The sequence below is a fragment of the Lissotriton helveticus genome, chromosome 3_1 (assembly GCF_964261635.1).
Source record: "Lissotriton helveticus chromosome 3_1, aLisHel1.1, whole genome shotgun sequence".
Lineage (NCBI taxonomy): Eukaryota > Metazoa > Chordata > Amphibia > Caudata > Salamandridae > Lissotriton > Lissotriton helveticus.
The window spans coordinates 94,460,560-94,471,353 of record NC_136061.1 but is presented as its reverse complement, the minus strand read 5'-3'; the positions used below and the strand labels follow the sequence as shown (position 1 = coordinate 94,471,353).

Here is a 10,794-nt window from a genome sequence, read left to right as displayed (position 1 = left end):
TCACAGAATGATTGAGAAAGTGAAAAAGAGAGAACAATGAATGCTGAAGAGCATCGTTGGAAAGACAATGGTAAAGAGAAATCTCTCTTATATGGAGAACCTTGATAGATACATTTATTTTATTTTTGGAACATTTCACTTTTTTTCACTGTTGAAAGCATAGAATTAAGTCTTTGATTTCATAAGTATTTACAGTAAATATACAATAAAACAGTCTTATGTTCCCCATTTTGAGTAGCGATAAGATTACGGCAGGTGTTCAAAAATACGATTCACCCGTCCTTAATTTGCAGGATGGAACTGAAGCGGCTTCTTTCTGAACCTTATTAAGTTCTGGGAGTAGTTCCTGAATCACAATATCTAGTAGAACATGAGCCCCCATCGAAGAGAAGTCGAAGGCATTCATACTTGGCGTCATCACCAATGCACTTGCCCATCAAATCTGTAAAGTATTAGATCATTCACGCAAAGTGTTGCTTATCTCGATGCTGGGGGCGTGGCTCTGTGCCCTTTAACCAGCTGATCAAATTTATCTTTCAGGTAGCAGTCAATGTAAGTTTCAAGGGTATTCTTGAAAAGGATCCGACCCCCCATCATGGGGTATGCGAAACACGACTCGACCAACATACATCAAGTAGCCATAAAGTCCCTCTACTGTGACCATCTCCAGGAAGTAGTTCTGAATGTGCTTCCTGTCTGCATTCTCAGAACGGTTTGCAATATTTTTGTAGAGGTCATTAAACAACTTCTTATTGTTTTCAGACGGTGGACTGACAATGGTCAACACTTGGCTTGGGTTTTGGGGACTCACAAGAACTAATAAAGTTCATGATGAATAATTCCAAATGTTGTCCTTTCTCTTTCATTAGTTTTCCTGGAACAGACTTTACCATTTTCCCAAGGTTGACGACTGGTAACATTTTATTTAGAAACTGTGTCTCAAGACTGTTGAGGGACAAGAATTCTGCCAAAAACTGACTTTTACTCAGCTCTGATGTTGAACAAGATTCTGCAGGTACTCCTGAAATTTTTCCCACTTGGATTTTAAGAATTCATAAATCTTTTGTCCAATAATCCTCTTTGGTGGTAGCTGAGCATCAGGGAATGTTCCGTGAAATTCTGTTAGTTTGGACTCGAGAACGTAGAATTCAAGGTATCTTCTATAAACCGACCAATGCTCAGGTGCGTGCCCGTTGCAAAAGGAAGAGAGAGTGCCCATCAGGAACAAGTCTCCATCTGCAGTGGTCCCCTGTGGAGTGTTTTCTCTCACCATTATCGACGCAGCTTTTAGCTGCGAAGAGTAGCCCCTTGGGCTGGATCCAGATTATGATTGAAGAGGAGACATGGCGACACTCTCCCATTCCTGTATCCCTTTCTCTTGTATTAGCTTTCATAATATATATATTTTTTTAAATGGAGTTTTCCAAGTTGCAGAATCATTATACATTGTTGTCAATCTAGATTACATACGTGGTACTGAAGAACATTCAGTGAACTTTGAGTTATGGTTACAGGCAAGCAAGAGGAGAGATCAACAATAAGTTGTGGTCTAAGATTGTTACAGTAGCACTTTCTTTTTCCCCGGGGGGGGGGTGGGGGGGGGGGGGGGTCCTACCTGTATTATGTCCGAAAGGTGGAAGGATAGGAACTGCTAACTTGGGGTCGAACTGGAGATATGGGTGGGCAGGTAAGTACTTGTTACTTGAGGCTATGTTGTGGGGCATACGGGCTCAGGCAAAATATGGAACGGATCTGTCCTAGCGGGGGTTCTCGGGGGCGTGTTTGCATGCGATGTGTGGGAGGGAGGGCTTCGGTATGGTGCTCCCAGTCGAGCACCGCGGTTGAGGTTGGCGACACCGGGGGTGATTGAGCCTCCTCTGTCTGGTGCCGGAAGCGTTGAAGTAGTGCAGCTCAGTCTGTGGAAATAAGATGCGGGCACACACCTCGTACCTCCTCATATCTGATCTCGTTCTCATCTGCTGTATTCCATTTACTGACCGCTCCCGTCCCAGGCCGCCATTCTCCCATAACCCCATAGCCATTGGAGCTGCCCCGACAGGAAATACGCTTCAAGGGAGGGGGGCCCCTAGTCCTCCCTGATCAATCAGTAGTTGCATCTTGGTCAGGGTGACTCTTCGTTGACTGTTGCCCCAGATGAGGGAACTAAGAAGGGAGTCATGTTCCCGAAACAAGGAGGGGGGTGGAATAACAGTAAGATTTGCGAAGTGGTAGAGGAGGCGGGGTACAATGACCATCCTCACTAGGGTTATTCTAACAACGGGGGCCAAAGGTAGGGTCTTCCAGAAACCGGAAGAATTCAATTCCTGCCTGAGCACTCAAATGTATACAATAGGTCCATAAGTAACACAAGTCTCTTATTGCACTTGTTCTACTTTATTTCCTGTTTGGGTACTCCCAGATTGGCCATCCTTATCCGGCGCACCTTTTTAAAAAAAAACTATTCTCAATAAACCGGTTAGAGCGGCCTTCACCCAGGTCTTCACTCTCACTACTTGAAATATTGCTTGATGAAACACTCGCCTCACTAGTCACTGCAGAGCCCTCTTTCTCCCTGTAGACAAATGTTTACTATCAAATGATCAATACGTTTAGCAAACGTGAATATACGCCTGTTCTTATAATCTATCTCATCATGTTTCAGTTTTCTGGCCTTCCTCCGCTTAATCTCATTTTGTACCTTACTCAATACTTCTTCTAGGATGGCCTAATTCTTTTCTGTAGGTACCGGTAAGTGTCAAGCCTGAATCTCTTTTAATAATTTCAAGATTTTTCTATCTGCGTTTTCAATCAGGATATACATTAGACTTCTCGAGCTGCAGTCAAGCTCCTTCTCCCACTGTATTAATAAATCTGGTTCCAAGTTATTATAGGTAGGTATAATCTGTGGCCGAAGGCCACGAGGTATCCTATTCAACGTTAAGTATTGTTTTGATGTAGCAGCATCTCACCATTTAGACAGTTCTGCTCTCTTAAGACTCTCTAGACCTACAAATGTAACTCTCAAGCCCTCTTTCTTATTAGTCTTTGTGTTCCCCAAGGTTTCGCCCTCTAAGTTCCCTGAGCTAAGGTTTTTAAACAGATTAGCAGCTTCCTTATCACTATTCACATTTTCCAGTAAAGCCCCTGGGTCTCGTATGCCTGCTAGTGCCTTGCGATGGCTGCCTTCGTAAAGGTCATTAGGAGAGTGATTGACTAACTCTCAAATATCGAGGGGCTTGTTCGCTCCAAGTGAGCCTGGCATCTCCAACGCATATCTCTTGCAGGAGCAAGTCTGGGCTCAGAGTATAAATGGTAGATTTCGCCCAGTTGACTCTTAACCCGGCTACGGCCACATAATCTGCTAGCATGGCCCAGAGAGGTTGAAGATTAGTCTTGATGTCCCGTACTTATAGCAGCAGGTCATCGGGGTACAGGGACACACTGTGGATAGTGCCCGCTAATGGGTCACCCCAGTACCTCCCCTCCCCGGCCATTGCTATTGCAGAGAGTAGGGGGGAAGAGCAGGCATCCTTGTTGCATGCCACCTGGAAGGGGGGTCGCGATAAAGTGAAAGAGACATATTAGGGATTGGAGCTTCGTACACAGCAGCCTTGTGTATGCCAGAAGTGTGGGCCCTATTCCCATGCCAGCGCCGCAAAAAAAAGTATGGCCAGGCCAGGGTATCGAAGGCTTTCTCCAGTTCCAGGACCAGGCAAGCAACAAGGGGGTATCATCCCTGTACTTGGTCCTGGCTGTGGAACACCCGTTGGATATTTTTGGAGGTATTCCTACCCAGAAGAACACGTTACTTACCTTTGGTAACGATATGTCTGTAAGAAATAGTTTGTTATAGATTCCTTACTTTAGAATTACCCCCAGGCGTCAGACTGGATCCGGGAGGTTTTTCGTCAGCAGTACCTCTACCCCACAGAAGGTGGCGTAGGTCGGCTCTGCGTTAGTCGTTGGCGTCATGTCGCTGAGATGATGTAGTGGTAGCTACTTAGACGCTGCCCTTGAGCGCTGACGTCCTTTCTGTACACAACTTTCCGTGCCAGAAACACAGAGCCATCCAAGACACTGACCACTGGTGCACAAAATTAGGGCCCTGAAAGGATATCCTTAACCCTAGAAATAAGTTTTCAAACGGGGAGGATGGGGGGGTGGTAAGGAATCTATAACTAACTAATGTTTCTTACAGATATTTCGTTACCGAAGGTAAATAACTTGTTCATCTGAAAGAAACACATTAGTTATAGGTTCCTTACCTTAGAAGAGATACCCAAGATATACCAACCCCGGAGGTAGATCTGCGAACCAAGATCACAGCAGAAAATCCTGGAGAACAGAACGGCCAAAGAAGCCATCTCGCCGGACTGGACTGTCAAGACAGTAGTGTTTCGTAACAGTGTGCAACAGAGCCCACGTAGCTGCCTGACAGATGTCATTCAGAGGAACGCCTCGTCCCAGAGCAGGTGTTGCTGCGTCGCCCTGGGGAATGGGCGTGCAGCACCACTAGAAGCTCCTTCTTCGCCAGAGAATAGCAGGCTTTGATACACAAAATGACCTATCGGGAGATAGTCCGCCTGTGTACGGCCCAACCTCTTTTGGCGCCCACGTACCCAACAAAGAGCTGGTCATCCACCCCGAACTGTTTGGTGCGATCCAGATAGAAGGAATGCAAAAACAACAGTTGATGGACAGAACGCAGAACAATGTCATACATTCACCCCCAGTACAGAGATCTGGGCCTAAATCCATCTTTTTTTGCACACCATACCATTCCAGTTTGATCAGACAGGATAGCTTGATTCCAGTGGCATGGAGAGCACGGGACTCACGTCTGAGCATACCCGTCCCACTCGGGGTGACAAATGCAAAAACAGTTGATGGACAGAATGCAGAACAATGTCATACATTCACCCCAGTACAGAGATCTGGGCCTAAATCCATCTTTTTTGCTCACCATACCATTCCAGTTTGAACCTAGCCATATGCAAATCAGTCTTGACCCTGTGCCCCATGGGAACAGTCCAGCCCGAACTGCCAAGCCAGGTCCTCCCTGTACTGGAAACAAGCATCCTAGAACCGGTTTCCGGCTTTCAGACCTCATCAGCCAGGATAGTTTGATTCCAGTGGCATGGAGCGTACAGGACTCACGTCTGAGCATACCCGTCCCACTCGGGTGACAAATGCAAAAACAACAATAGATGGACAGAATGCAGAACGATGTCATACATTCACCCCAGTACAGATATCTGGGCCTAAATCCATTGATTTTGTGCGCACCATGCCATTTCAGTTTGAACCCAACAATATGCAAATCAGTCTTGACCCTGTGCCTCATGGAAACAGTCCAGCCCGAACTGCCAAGCCAGGTCCTCCCTGGACTGGAAACAAGCATCCTAGGACCAGTTTCCGGCCTTCAGTCCTCATCAGCCAGGATAGCTCGATTCCAGTGGCATGGAGAGCACGGGACTCACGTCTGAGCATACCCGTCCCACTCGGGGTGACAAATGCAAAAACAGTTGGACAGAATGCAGAACAATGTCATACAATTACCCCAGTACAGAGATCTGAGCATAAATCCATTGTTTCTTTGCTTACCATGCCATTCCAGCTTGAACCCAGCCATATGCAAATCAGTCTTGACCCTGTGCCCCACCCCTCTTCAGCCAGGGTAGCTTGATTCCAGTGGCACAGTGAGCCCGGGACCCATGTCTGGGCATGCCTGGCACACTTAGGGCGAGAAAGCAAAAGACACACAATTGATGGACGGAATGCAGAACAAATCCAAACATTCACCCCCAGTCAAGAAATCTGGGACCTGGCTTGGCAGTTCGGCCTGGACTGTTCCCATGGAGCACAGGGTCAAGACTAATTTGCATATGGCTGGGTTCAAACTGGAATGGCATGGTGCACAACAAATCGATGGATTTAGTCCCAGATCTCTGTACTGGGGTGAATGTATGACATTGTTCTGCATTCTGTCCATCCACTGTTGTTTTTGCATTTGTCACCCCAAGTGGGACGGGTATGCTCAGACGTGAGTCCCGTGCTCTCCATGCCACTGTAATCCAGCTATCCTGGCTGATAAGGGTTGAAAGCCCGAAACCGGTCCTAGGATGCTTGTTTCCAGTCCAGGGATGACCTGGTATGGTAGTTCGGGCTGGATTGTTCCCGCACAGGGTCAAGACTGATTTGCATATGGCCAGGTCCAAACTGGGGTGGCATGTTGAGCAAAAGAATGATGGATTTAACCCATATCTCTTGACTGGGGGGTACATTTTTGGATTTGTTCTGCATTCCGTCAATCAATTGTGTGTCTTTTGCCAGATAGAAGGAAAGTGCACGTTTTGGTTCCAGACAGGGGAGCCTCCCTTCCTCTTTCGAAGGATGCGGAAAGAAGGGGGGCAAAGGGATGGTGTGCCCGATGTGAAAGGCAGTGACAACCTTGGGCAGGATGGACGGACAAGTCCTGAGAACTACCTTGTCCAGATGGACAGACAGGAAAGAAGGATTTGATGAAAGAGCCTGGAGCTCAGTCACTCTACTGGCAGATGTGATGGCAACCAGGAATGCAGTTTTAAGCGTCGGAAGTCTTAAAGGACAGTTGTGAGGTGGCTCAAAGGGGAGCGCACATTAAATAAGTTAAAACTAGATTCAAATCCCACTGAGGCATAGCAAAAGGAATAGGAGGAAAGAGAGGAGTTATTCCTTTCAAGGAACAATTTACAACTTGGGACTTGAAAAGAGCAGACCAATCTGGAAGCCAAAGGAAGGCAGAGATGGCCGAGAGATAGCCCATGATAGTGCCCAGAGCAGAGCCCTGCTGGGCCAAAGAAAGGAGGAACAAGAGAATCTCAGAAAGAGGGGCAGAGAGGGGATCCACAGCCTTTGCTGTGCACCATGCCACAATTTTGTTCCAACTACAGGCGTATACCATCTTAGTGGAGGGACGCCAGGCTGCCAAGATTACATCGCAGACTTAGGGAGGCAGGTCAAACAACGTCAACTGCCACCGCTCAATCTCCACGCAAGGAGGTGGAGGCTGGACAGGTTTGGGTGGAGGACCGTCCCCTGTTGCTGTGACAGAAGATCCTTCTGAAGAGGCAGACGGGTCGGAGGATCAATGGCCATGTTGAGCAGCTCTGGATACCAGACTCATCGTGCCCAATCCAGAGCCACAAAGATGACTTGGGCCCGGTTGCGTCTGATCTTCTTCAGCACTCTGGGCAGAAGTGGTATAGATGGAAAGGCGTACAACAGACAGAAACTCCACTCGCAACAAAAAGCGTTGCCAGGCGAGTGCCGCCTTGGAAATTCCAAGGCGGCCCTGGCGTTCAGTGAAGCCGCCAGGTGTTGAACCACCAGTGATATGCCCTGATGTTCCAGCCATGTCCAGAGGCGGAGTGCCTCCTGACATAGGATCCACGACCCCACTCCGCCCTGTTTGTTGTAGTACCACATGGTTGTGGTGTTGTCCGTTAACACCTGCACTACTCTTCCCCGTACAGAGGGAAGGAATGCCTTGAGTGCAAGACGGATCGCACCGAGCTCCAGAAGGTTGATATGGAGCCCGGACTCCGCCGGAGACCATAGGCCTCTGACCTCCGCCTCACCCACGTGGCCGCCGCATCCCAGAAGGGTCGGTCACTACTCTGTTTTCTGGTTGGGGAAGGGAGAGGGATCTGTTGTTGACCCAATCCTAGTTTGTGAGCCACCACTGCAATTGTCGTGCAGTGCCCTCCGAGATCTTGACGCAATCGGACAGATGCTGCGCCCTCTGGAAATTCAGGTCCCACTGCAGAGCCCACATATGCCACCTGGCATGATCGACCAGCAGGATGCAGGAGGCCATGAAGCCCAGCAGCCTCAGGGTCATTTTTTTAAACTTGTAGAGAGCTCAGCTACCCCCAACGGAGGTGTCCCGGCGCTAGGACAGTCAGCAGTTGTTAGTATCACTATGTGGCTAAGAGTTTGTGTACAGCCAGGTCTTCAAATTGCATCGAAGATGGATTCAGATTCTGTCATACGCAGGGGCAGCGGTAAGCTGGTCCAAGTTTTGGCAGTAACTACTGCAACAGCCCTAACCCTCCATTCTGGAGCGACGAAACCAGGGAGTCATCGAGAAGAAAGGTGGTGCGATCTGAGTGAAAGGTTGGACTGAACATGCTTAAGTCGAACTCTGAGATAAGCTGAACCCTGACCCTGCATAGTTTGAATGCCAAGACCAGTGATTTAAACTGAATGAGTCTTATCATTGGAAGCCAGTGAAGCTTCTTTAAGTGAGGTGAAATTGAATGGCGATATGGAATGTTATAGATCAGTCTCGCCGCCACATCCTGAACAATCTGCAGGTGTTTAATCAGGTAGGCTGGCGCCCCAGCGTACAGACTGTTAGCATAGTCTAAGCTTGAGGTAATAAGAGCATGAATAATGGTCCAAAGAGATTCCAAGGGGAGTAAAGGGAACATTTGGCGAATCATGGGTAGTTTACCAAAGCACGCAGAGGAAACCAATTTGATTTCAGAGTTACAGGACAATTTATTGTCAAATCAGAATCCAAGATTCCTGGCCAAAACTGGAGGGGGAATTCAACTCAGATGGCCACCACAGTAGTGGCAGAGGGAGGGAGGGGCGGGGAATGGGGGGGGAGGGGTGCTTTTATATTAAAAAAACAGCACCTCAGTTTTATCCGATTTAGGCCTAAGAGTGTTTGATGTCATCCAGGTGGAGATGTTACACAGGCAATGTCTGAAGTTCTCTCCTCCCCATAGCCACAAAATGAACTCTTTACTCCCCCCTCCCGGCCTCCCCCCCCCACCTGGACTCCCTCCCCCCCTCACTCCAGACCTCTCGCTGTTACTATCTCAGATCTCCCTCCTAACCCTCCAGAACTCACCCCCCATATACTTCTCCCTCATTCCCCAGACTCTTCTTAACATCGGGCTCCACCTCGCCAACTTATCATTTGAACTCGCCTCTCAAAAAAGATATCAATTCCCTCACCACACTAAACTGCCCCAATCTTTCTAATCCTGTGTATTCCGAACAAAACTTCTCTACAATCACCCACCAACACAATAACATACCCTATGCAACGACACACCTGGAACCTTACACCCCCCCCTGTATACACTGAACAAATCTACTCTACATCCAGCCAGCTACATGATAAGACCCCCCTCTGCATCGACAAACTCAGAACCTTACGCGCCCCTAACCTCCTCTGAGGTCCATGACCCCTGTAATCCTTACCCCCCTTGCTCTCCTTCGACTGACCGTCTGATCCCACAAGTTCCTATCCCAGTGATCCTTGGGACGAACAGGATTCCTACCTCCCCAACCTCACCTAGACTTCCCCCGCAATTTACCACAATTTGCCCCTGCAAACGCCCCTACAACCAACCCTATACCCCTATCTGGCATTATTATTATTATAATTAAGTTTCTAAGGCGCTCAGCTACCCGTAGGGTTCCCGGCGCTAAAACCAAAAGGTGAGACAGGAGAGTCAGAAGAGAACTATTAGATGTTGAATAGCCAGGTTTTTACCTGTCTGCGGAACCTAAGATAGTTGGGTTCAGTTCGTATCTGAAGGGGGAGAGAGTTCCAGAGTGAGGGGGCCAGCCAGGCAAAAGAGCGGCCACCCATTCTGGCTTTTTTAATTCTAGGAACTGAAAGTAAGTGTTGGTTAGAAGATCGTAAATTACGAGGGGGATGGTATAGTTGTGCCAAGGGGTTGAGATAAGGTGGAGCAAGACCAGAATTTATTCTGTGAATGATGCAGAGGGCCTTAAATTTTGTCAGGTTTTCAATTCGGAGCCAGTGCAGGGAGCGAAGGGCATTGGAGGTAGGGGAAGTGTTAGGTAATTTGCAGAGAAGTCGCGCGGCCATGTTCTGGACTGACTGCAATTTCCGCGTCACCTCTTTACTGGCTCCCAGAAGAAGGATGTTCCCGTAGTCCAGTCTCGAGGTGATAAAGGCCTGGATCACGGTTTTCTGAGTGTTCAAGGGAAACATCCAAATGATTTTTCGCAACCACTTAATGATAGTGATACAAATGGATGAAGTTCTGACCACATGGTTCATCATAGATAGTTGGTTGTCAAAAATGACACCAAGGTTGCGAGCTTTTTTGGATGGGGTAGGTAAAGGGCCCATTTGAGAAGGCCAATGCCGAGGTCCCCATAAGGTGGTGGTGTGACCGAACAGAAGAACCTCTGTTTTTCCCCCGTTTAGTTGCAGTTTGTTGTCCAACATCCAGGCTGCGATGTTACTCAGTCCTGTACAGAGGGAAGAGGAGGAGGAGTGAGAGTCAGAGGAAAGGGAGTAGATAACCTGGGTATCATCGGCGTACGAGTAGATAGTGAGCCCAGCTTGCTCTGCAATAGTAGCCAAAGGTCTGACGTACAAATTGAATAGCAAGGGGCTCAAGATGGAACCCTGTGGCACGCACACCGTACGCCGATGTGAAGGTTTGAGAAGCAGAGGACGAGGAGAAAACTTGAAAGGTGCGATCTGAAAGAAAGCTGACAAACCAGTTGAGAGCTGTGCCGATAATGCCAGATGATCTGAGGGCATTGATAAGGATGGGATGGGAAACCGTATCAAATGCGGCACTCAGATCAAGTAAAATGAGTGCCACGGTTTCCCCCTTATCAACTCGGCACCGGATGTTTTCGGAGACCCCTAGCAGAGTGGATTCAGTCGAGAAGCCACGTCTAAACCCGGATTGAGATGGATGTAATAATCCACTTGCTTCAACATGGGTTGACAGTTGGGAATTGATGTGT

General features: G+C 48.1%; 1 pseudogene; it reads right to left on the bottom strand.

The window, feature by feature from the left end:
• Positions 1-259: 259 nt before the first annotated feature.
• On the bottom strand, positions 260-1,273 carry LOC144822646 (sorting nexin-14 pseudogene; annotated as a pseudogene).
• Between the last annotated feature and the right edge of the window lie 9,521 nt (positions 1,274-10,794).